The sequence below is a fragment of the Arachis ipaensis genome, chromosome B10 (assembly GCF_000816755.2).
Source record: "Arachis ipaensis cultivar K30076 chromosome B10, Araip1.1, whole genome shotgun sequence".
Lineage (NCBI taxonomy): Eukaryota > Viridiplantae > Streptophyta > Magnoliopsida > Fabales > Fabaceae > Arachis > Arachis ipaensis.
In genome coordinates, this window is record NC_029794.2 from 55,695,967 (window position 1) to 55,706,881 (window position 10,915).

Below are 10,915 nucleotides of genomic sequence, written 5' to 3' on the forward strand. Positions count from 1 at the left end.
TTTACTCACGTGAGGTATTACTTGGACGACCCAGTGCACTTGCTGGTTAGTGGTACGCGTTGTGAAAAGTGTGATTCACAATTCGTGCACCAAACGCTCATCCTGGCAGCAAAGCTGGGATTGAACGCCAGCCAGGGAGCACTGGCTAGGCGTTCAACGCCTAAACACCCAGGAACTCTGGCACTGAACGCCATTGAGCAACCCCTCACTGGGCGTTCAACGCCCAACCAGACAGGAAAGCTGGCGCTAAATGCCAGTGAGGAACCACTCACTGGGCGTTCAACACCCATACACCCAAGGAAGCTGGCGTTGAACGCCAGCAAGGATACCCCTGCTGGGCGTTCAACGCCCAAAATACTAGAGGAATACCAGTAAAAGCACACCCTTTGAGAGCTTAAGTCCCACTCAAGAACCCTCTATCCCTGAACTCAATGAAGCCTATGCTCATATAAAGACCATAGAGGTTCCTTTGCATGCACTTCTGCAGTGCATGAGTTCTGATGAATACTCATCCTCTGATGAGGATGAAGACACTAGGAAAGAGCAAGTTGCTCAGTACCTAGGAGCTCATATGAAGCTGAATGCCAAGCTCTTTGGTACAAAGCCTTTGGAGGAAGAACCTCCATTGCTTACCAAGGAACTCCATGCTTTGGTTCAGTAGAGGCTACCTTAGAAGCTTCCAGATCCTGGACGCTTTCTAATTCCTTACACCATAGGCACCATGACCTTTGACAAGACTCTGTGTGACCTAGGGTCAAGCATCAACCTCATGCTACTCTCTGTAATGGAGAAGCTAGGATCATTGAGGTGAAAGCTGCAAACATCTTATTAGAGATGGCAGACAAGACAATGAAGAAGTCATATGGCTTAGTAGAGGATGTCTTGGTAAAAGTTGAAAACTATTACATCCATGCAAACTTCATAGTCTTGGATATTGGAGAGGATGAGGATGACTCTGTCATCCTTGGAAGACCTTTCCTAGCCACTGTCAATGCTATCATTGATGTGGCTATGGGAGAATTGACTCTACAATTAAGGGAGGATCACATCTTGTTCAAGATGTCTCATCACAATTCTCTTTCTAAAAGAGAGATAAATGTGCAACACTTAGTGTTCCAACCCTCTCTTTCATGCAGAGCTTTGCAGAGCCCCCAAACATTAATTCTAAGTTTGTTGTTGGGTAGCCATCAACAAGCTCTAAGCACAAAGGTACTAAGAAGAAAGTACCTAAAGGCTGGAAGGACAAGAAAGTCCCAACTGAAGGCCTCTCACCTGGCATGAGAGTTGTGTTCACTAAGAAGCCAGTCTTACCACATACAGTGAGTTGTTTCCTGTCTTTAGAGCATGTAGAGCTCATTCATGAGAAGACAGGAAGAAAGTTCACTGTAAGGGGCAAAAATCTGAGGCCACACTCACCTCCGTAAGGAGCTAACCGTCAAGCTAATGACGTTAAAGAAGCGCTTGTTGGGAGGCAACCCAATCTTAGTTAATTATTTATTTTATTTCATTTTGTTTTTCTTTCAGTTATTTTCTTAAGTTCATAATCATATGCAACAGTCAGAATAGAGACAGATTTGTTCAGCAGTAAAAATAGAACACTCTAGATGGAGTGTTATTAAAAGTTGAACGCCAGCCAGAGACCTTTGGCTAGGCGTCCAACGCCCCTAATGGGCAACATTGCTGGTGTTGAACGCCAGCCAGGGAGCAGACTCTGGGAGTTCAAACGCCAGTACAGACAGTAGGGAATCTAAAATTCGCTAGCCTCTTAGGACTAGTGGGTCCCACAGCATCTTCACCTACCCCACTTACTTTCACACGTCGCCACACACATTTTCCTATAAACCCTTGCCCAATCATATCCATTCAATTTCCCCAAACCATCATAACTTCCACCTACTCTCACCCACTTCGAAATTGAATTTCCCACCCAAAACCCACCCTATGGCCGAACCCTACCCATCCCCACTCCTATAAATACCCATCTTCATATCCTTCATACACACACCTCTCCTACACTCATAAAACTCACAAGGCCGAGCCCTCTCTCTCCCTCTATCTTCTTTTATTTTCTTCTTCTTCTACTCTATTCTTCTCTTTTCTTTATTTTTGCTTGAGGACAAGCAAAGTTTTAAGTTTGGTATTGGAAAAGCATAGCTTTTTTCTTTCCATTACCATTCATGGCACCTAAGGTTGGAGACTCCTCTAGAAAGAAGAAAGGAAAGGCAGTAGCCACTCCTTATGAATCTTAGGAGATGGAGAGATTCATCACCAAAGCTTACCAAGACTACTTCTATAAAATAGTGGCTGAGAAGAAAGTGATCCCTGAGGTCCCTTTCAGGCTCAAAAAGAATGAGTATCTGAAAATCCGAAGAGAGATCCAGAGAAGAGGTTGGGAAGTCCTAACTAATCCCATTCAGGATGTTGGGATTCTAATGGTGCAAGAGTTCTATGTTAATGCATGGGTTACTAAAAACCATGACACTAGTGCGAACCAAAATCCAAGGAATTGGAGCACCATGATCCGAGGGAAAATCTTAGATTTCAGCCCGGAAAGTGTGAGGTTGGTGTTCAACTTGCCTCTAATGCAAGGAGACCCACATCCTTACACTAGAAGAGTTAACTTTGACCAAAGATTGGATCAAGTGCTCTCGGACATCTGTGTGGAAGGAGCACAGTGGAAAAGGGATTCCCAAGGCAAGCCCATTCAACTAAGAAGGGTTGATCTAAAGCCCAAAGCTAGAGGATGGTTGGAATTCATCCAACGTTCCATCATTCCTACTAGTAACCGGTCAGAAGTGACTGTTGACAGAGACATCATGATCCATTGCTTCATGATTGGAAGTGAGGTGGAAGTACATGAGGTGATTCCTCAAGAATTGTACAAGATAGCTGAGAAGCCTTCCACCAATGCAAGGTTGGCATTCCCACACCTCATTTGTCATCTATGTAATTCAGCTAGAATTGTCATAGAGGGAGATATCTCTGTTGGGGAGGACAAGCCCATCACTAAGAACAAGATGAAGCAAACTAGAGAGCATGCACATGAGCCTGTGTAGCCGCCTCAGTATGAGATCCCTGAGATACCTCAAGGGATGTATTTTCTTCCTCTAAGCTATTGGGATCAGTGGCAGACTTCTCTTGGAGAACTTTACACTAACATAGAGCAATTGAGGGTGGAGCATCAAGAGCATTTAACCATCCTCAATGCAATAAAAGAAGATCAAAGGGCCATAAGAGAAGACCAGAGGGCTATGAGGGCAGAACAACAAAGGCAAATGAGTGATATTAAAGAGATCAAGTATCACATTGGATCCTCAAGGAGGAGCACTAACCGCCACCATTAAAGGTGGATTCGTTCTCTTTTACTCCCTTTTCTTTTATCATTTTTCTGTTTCCTGTTATGTCTTATCTGTACTCTTGTTCTTGTTGCATGATCATTTCCATTTATGCCTTAAAGATGTAAAATGTTCCATATATCTCTCACCTTGCTTAAAAGAAAATTTTAATTGAAAAGAATTGAGAGATACATAAATTTTAAGTTTAAAATAAGAATAGTTTAATTATGTTGATGTGGTGGCATTGCTTTTGTTTTCTGAATATATAATTAAAAAGTGCATATTTGAAGTTGGAATTTTAGAACGTTGGCTCTTGAAAGAATAAGGAAAAAGGAAAAGTATTATTGGTAATCTGAAAAATCTAAAATTGATTCTTGAAGCAAAAAAAAGCAGCAAAAAGAAAAAGAAAAAGCTTCCATGCAAAAAAAAAAGGTGGCGAAAAAATAAATAGAAAAAAAGAGAAAAAGCAAGCAGAAAAAGCCAAAAGCTCTTTAAATCAAAAGGCAAGAGCAAAAAGCCAATAACCCTTTAAACCAAAAGGCAAGGGTAAAAGGATCCAAGGCTTTGAGCATCAGTGGATAGGAGGGCCTAAAGGAATAAAATCCTAGTCTAAGTGGCTCAACTAAGCTGTCCCTAACCATGTGCTTGTGGCGTGAAGGTGTCAAGTGAAAAGCTTGAGACTGAGCGGTTAAAGTCGTGGTCTAAAGCAAAAAGAGTGTGCTTAAGAACTCTGGATACCTCTATCTGGGGACTCTAGCAAAGCTGAGTCACAATCTGAAAAAGTTCACCCAGTTAAAGTGTCTGTGGCATTATTGTATCCGGTAGTAACATTGGAAAACAAGGTGCTTAGGGTCACGGCCAAGACTCTAAAAGCTATGTTCAAGAATCAAAAACAACTGAACTAGGAGAGTCAATAATATTATCTGGATCCTAAATTCCTAAAGATGCCAACCATTCTAAGTTTCAATGGATAGTGAGATGCTAAAACTATTCAGAAGCAAAAAGCTACTAAGACCGGCTCATCTAATTGTAACTGAGCTTCATTGGAAACTTTGAAATTTATTTGTATCTTAATTTTCTTTTCTACCTTACTGTGTTTTTAGTTCCTTGGGGACAAGCAACAGTTTAAGTTTGGTGTTGTGATGAGCGGATATTTTATTCATTTTCATATAGTTTTTGTATGTTTTGTTTAGTTGTTATTAAGTTTTTATAGGTTTTAGTGTTAAATTCACATTTTTGGATACTACTTTGAGTTTTTGTGTTTTTGTGCAATTTCAGGTAATTTCTGGCAAAAACTGAGGAGCTGGAGCAAAAGTCTGATTTAGAGACAGAGAAAGCACTGCAGATGCTGTCTTGATCTGACCTCCTTGACCTTGGAAGAGCTTTTCTGGAGCTACAGAAGTCCAAATGGAGCGTTCTTAACGACTATGGAAAGCTGACTTCAATAGCTTTCCATCAAAGTATACTAGTTTATACTTTGTTTCAGAGTAGAAGGCCCAAAACTAGCGTCCAACGCCAGCCTCCTGCCCCCTTCCAAGTGTCCAGCACCCACAGACCAAAGTCCAGCGTCCAAACGCCCAGACAGGACCCTCTAGCCAGCGTTCAATGCCCTAAAGACCTCATAGCATGTGGACGGTGGATCTCATCAAAGCTCAGCTCAAACACTCACCAAGTGGGCCCCAGAAGTGGATTTTAGCACTAAAAAGACTATTTTACCCTTACTAGTCATTTGTTTAGTATTTAATAGATTAGATTTATGTTTTTCAAGGACATCATCACATTTTTCACCCATTATTCAGCATATTTTCGTTTTACACTTTGTATTTCCTTTCAGTATGAGTTTCTAAACCTCCTAGGTTGAAGGGAGGAGCCCTATTAAGTCCTATGAATTAATAAAAGTATTACTGTTTCTTCTTCGATTTGTGTTTGATTTATTTCTAAGATGCATACTTTTTTTTTAAAATGGTGAATATGATGACCAGTGATAATCAGCTCTTTTCATCATACTAGGACCGCGTGCCTGACAACCACCAATGTCTACTTGGGTTCATGTGAATACGTGACTGGAAAGCGCGAACCGCCAGCTTGATTATGCATCTCTCAGACGGCTAACCCACGACTTCGTTGGGGACTTCTTGAGACACCAGTTCAGCCAATTTTTGCAGAGATTAGGGTCTCTGTGGTATAGGCTAGAACTCAAAGAAGCAGTATTCTCTGATCCAGAAAATTCGACCTTGTCTGTGGAGTTTTGAGTAGGATCGCCAAGAGAATGAATTGCTAGACCTTCACCCTCCGTCAAATTGGATGTCCACGGGCAATGGCGTTTGATTTGTAGCAGAGGAGATTAATGACCACGGGCAATGGCGTTGATCACATACAGTCTGCCATAGAAGAAATCATTCACAAGCAAAGAAGACAGTAATTACCAGAGTTGATCCAGAAAGACAAAGCAACTCTAACCCTTTACCATATTCCTATTACTGATTCCATTTAATTTACAGAGTATTTTATTAGTTACATGTCAACATAGTTTAGAACTCACAAATCCAACTGAATTCTAATTCGCCTGACTAAGACCTGGAAGATAACCATAGCTTGCTTCAAACCACAATCCTCGTAGGATCGACCCTGACTCGCTCAGGTATTACTTGGACGATCCATTGCACTTGCTGGTACAATTGTACGGATTGTGGGGATTCGTGCACCACTATCCCTCCAGATAAACCTCCCGCACATTGAGAAGTGTCAAGACCTGCATCTGAAATATAATAATTCCTTAAATGGGTGAGAACATTAGTGCACGAATCCCGACGCTTCGTACAACTGAACCAGCAAGTGCACTGGGTCATCCAAGTAATACCTAAGCAAGTCAGGGTCGATCCCACGAGGATTGTGATTTGAAGCAAGCTATGATTATCTTGCAGGTCTTAGTCAGGAAGATCAGAAGATTGTTTTAAGTTGTAAGAGTAATGTATACCTTAAAATCATCAATAGGAATACGAGAAAATGGTAGAAGGTGTTGTTGGATACGAAAATGTATTAGGACTTTTGGAATCAGCAATAGGGATATGTTGAAGGATTGGAGTTGCATTTTCTTTCTGAATTAACTCTGGTATTACTGCTCTCTTTGCTTGTAAGTGATTTCTTCAATGGTAGGCTATATGTGATTGACACTGGTTTGAGCAGCTGCCAATACTCCTCTGAATCTGAACCCCAGGTTTAGTGTGGATCCATCTCTACTTGAAGGTAAAGTGCATTAGGTTCTAGCCTCTACCATAGAGACCCTAATCTCCCTAGAAATCGGCTGAACTGATGTCTCAAGAAGTCCCCAACGAAGTCGTGGATTAGCCATTTGAGAGACGTATATTCAAGCTGGCGATTCATCATTGTCCGATGAAAGACGCACTCTGAACCCATGTAGAATATGATAACCTTCTGCCAGTTCAACGCATTTATAGTGATAAAGAATGAATATACATCTTAGAGATAGATCAAACACGGATCGAAGAGAAACAGTGGTACTTCTATTAATTCATAGGACTCAGTAAGGCTCCTCCCCTCAACCTAGGAGGTTTAGAAACTCATACTGAAAGTAAAATACAATGGTGAAAATGAAAATAGGGCTGAATGATGTATGATGTCTCCGAATGATTATGTCAAATACACTTTAAATACTAAACAAATGACTAGTACGGGTAAAACAGTCTATTTAGTGCTAAATTCCACTTATGGGGCCCACTTGGTAAGTGTTTTGGCTGAGCTTTGATGATATCGACGTGCTGTAAGATCTCTTGGGCATGGAACACCAGCTAGGGGGTCCTCTCTGGGCCTTTGGACATTGGGCTCTGCTCTTTTGGCGCTGGACGCATGGAAGGGGGCAGGAAACTGGCGTTGGACGCCAGTTTTGGGCCTTCTAATCCGAAGTAAGGTATCGACTATTATATATTGCTGGAAATCTCTGGAAGTTAGCTTTCCATACCCATTGAGAGTGCTCTATTTGGATGTCTGTATCTCCACACAAGTGCTTCTGAATGCAAGCAGGTCAGATTTGGACAGCATCTACAGTGCTTTTTCTGTCTCTGAATCAGACTTCTGCTCCAGCTCCTCAATTTCAGCCAGAAAATATCTGAAATTGCCCAAAAACACAAAAACTCATAGTAGAATCCAAAAATATGAATTTAACACTAAAACCTATAAAAACTAAATAAAAACTACTAAAAACTATATGAAGATGATGTCAAAAAGCGTATAAAATATTCGCTCATCACAACACCAAATTTAAACTGTTGCTTGTCCCCAAGCAACTAAAAACATAGTAGGATAAAAAATAAAATTAAGATACAATAAATTTCTAAGTTTCAAATGAAGCTTAGTTAAAATCAGATGAGCGGGACTTAGTAGCTTTTTGCTTCTGAATAGTTTTGGCATCTCACTATCCATTGAAACTTAAAGATGTTGGCATCCTTAGGAACTTAGAGTCCAGATGATATTATTGACTCTCTTAGTTAAGCTTATTTTGATTCTTGAACATAGCTTTTAGAGTCTTGGCCGTGACCCTAAGCACTATATTTTTTAGTATTACCACCAGATACATTCACGCAACAGACACTTTACCTGGGTGAACCTTTTCAGATTGTGACTAAACTTTGCTAGAGTCCCTAGATAGAGGTGTCCAGAGTTCTTAAGCACACTCTTTTTGCTTTGGACCACGACTTTAACCACTCAGTCTCAAGCTTTTCACTTGACACCTTCACGCCACAAGCACATGGTTAGGGACAGCTTGGTTTAGCCGCTTAGGCCAGGATTTTTATTCTTTTGGGCCCTCCTAACCACTGATACTCAAAGCCTTGGGCCCTTTTACCCTTGTCTTTTGGTTTAAAGGGTTACTGGATTTTTCAATATGCCCTCCTTTTCCTGCATATTTTGGCAGTAATGGATTCTTCTACTTTTTAATTTTTTTTCTCTCTTTTTCGCTATTGTTTTTTTTTTCTTGCATGCATATATTTTTTTTTCTTTTGCAACATGCCTTTTCTTTTGCTTCAAGAATCAATTTTCATATTTTTCAGATTATCAGTAATATTTTTCCTTTTTTCTTATTCTTTCAAGAGCCAACATTCATAAATTTCAACTTCAAATATGCACTGTTTATTTCATACATTTAGAAAACAGAAACAAATGACACCACATCAAACTAATTAAACTAATCTTATTTGAAACTTGAAATTTATGCATCTCTCAGTTCTTTTCAAATAAAAATTTTATTTAAGAAAGGTGAGAGATATATGGAACATTTTACATCTTTAAGACATCAATGCAAAAGATCATATAACTAGAACAAGAGAGCAGATAAATAAATAGACAACAGAAAGAAAGAACAGGAAAGGAGTAAAAGAGAACGAATCCACCTGAATGATGGTGGCCAGTGCTCCTCCTTGAGGATCCCATGTAATGCTTGATCTCTTTTATGTCACTCCTTTTTCTTTGATGAGGCAGCTGCACAGGCTCATGTGCATGCTCTCTAGTTTGCTCCATCCTCTTCTTCTATACTTAAGAGTGGTAAAAGTCACAAAGCAAAGCTTTTGCAATACCAAACTTAAGAGTTTTGCTTGTCCTCGAGCAAATATGACCAATAGGGAAGAAGAATGTGGGGTAGGTGGAGCTTCTGTGGGACCTCTTGGTGCTAAGAGGCTAAGGAAGGAGTTTGATAATTAGAAGTTGCTAATTAACTTAAATGCCACTAAAGCTAGTCTTTCATCATGATTAGGCTAGGACTTGTGGAATCAAGTTAATTCATCCACTTGACTTTCCTTTATAGTTAGAGGTTAACTAAGTGGGAGCAATGGACAATTATTGTCACAATTGAGGAGGATAATGAGGATAGGACTTCTAGTTCTCATACCTTACCAAGAGCTTTGTTAGTTGTTAGTTTATTTCCTTTGCCATTTATATTTCTTGTCTATTACCTCAAAAACCCCAAACATACTTCATGACCAATAACAAGAACACTTTATTGTAATTCCTAGGGAGAACGACCTGAGGTTTGAATTCTTCGGTTATTTTTATAGAGGTTTGTTACTTGTGACAACCAAATTTTTGTATGAAAGGATTATTGTTGATTTAGAAACTATACTTGCAACGAGACTTCATTAGTGAAATTCTCTATCATCAATTTCCCATTCATCAAAATGGCACCGTTGCCGGGGAGTTACAATGGTGTTATGTTATTGGTTATTGTATATATGTGAATATTGTGAATAGCTTGATTTTTGGATTGCTTGTTAGTTTTTGCTAGTTTTAGGACTTTGTTTCATTAATTCTTGTTAGCTTTTGTTTCCTATTTCTCTTTTCATTATGAATTCTCACTTTGGCTATGAGTGTGATTACAACTATGTTGTAGGAAATAGGAGCTACAAAGAAGATATGCATCAAGGATGGGACAATGATGAGCAGATAATTTATACCCTTTTTGGCATTGTTTTTACTTAGTTTTTAGTATGTCTTAGTTACTTTTTATTATATTTTTATTAGTTTTTATGCAAAAATCACATTTCTGGACTTTACTATGAGTTTGTGTGTTTTTCTGTGACTTTAGTTATTTTCTGGCTGAAATTGATGGACCTGAGCAAAAATCTGATTCAGAGGCTGAAAAAGGACTGCAGATGCTGTTGGATTATGACCCTCCTGCACTCAAAGTGGATTTTTTGGAGCTACAGAAGCCCAATTGGTGCGCTCTCAATTGCGTTGGAAAGTAGACATACTGGGCTTTCCAACAATATATAATAGTCTATACTTTTCCCGAGATTTGATGGCCCAAATTGGCATCCAAAGCCAGTCTAAAACATCTTGGCGTAAAAAGCCCAAACTAGCACAAAAGCTGGTGTTTAACTCTAGGAACAGCCTATGCACGTGTAAAGCTCAATGATCAGCCCAAGCACACACCAAGTGGTCCCCGGAAGTGGATTTCTGCATTATCTGCACTTAGCTACTCATTTTCTATAAACCTAGGTTACTAGTTTAGTATAAAAACTACTTTTAGAGATTTATTTTATATCTTTGATCATCTCTGGACGTTTAGTCCTTACACATTGGAGGCTGGCCATTCGGCCATGCCTAGACTATTTTCACTTATGTATTTTCAACGGTGGAGTTTCTACACCCCATAGATTTTACTACTATTTTTCACTTATGTCTTAGTGAAGGTTGAAGGCTTTTACATCCTTACTGATTTCAAAATCCTAGATACTGGAAAGGATGAGGATGAATCCATCATCCTTGGAAGACCCTTCCTAGCCATAGCAAGAGCTGTGATTGATGTGGACAGAGGAGAGTTAGTCCTTCAACTGAATGAGGACTACCTTGTGTTTTAGGCTCAAAGATCTTCTTCTGTAACCATGGAGAGGAAGCATGAAAAGCTTCTCTCAGTACAGAGTCAAACAGAGCCCCCACACTCAACTTCTATTTTTGGTGTTGGAAGGCCACCATTAAGCTCTGAGTCTCTGTGAAGCTCTCTGAGAGCTCACTGTCAAGCTATTGACATTAAAGAAGCGCTTGTTGGGAGGCAACCCAATGTTATTTAATTA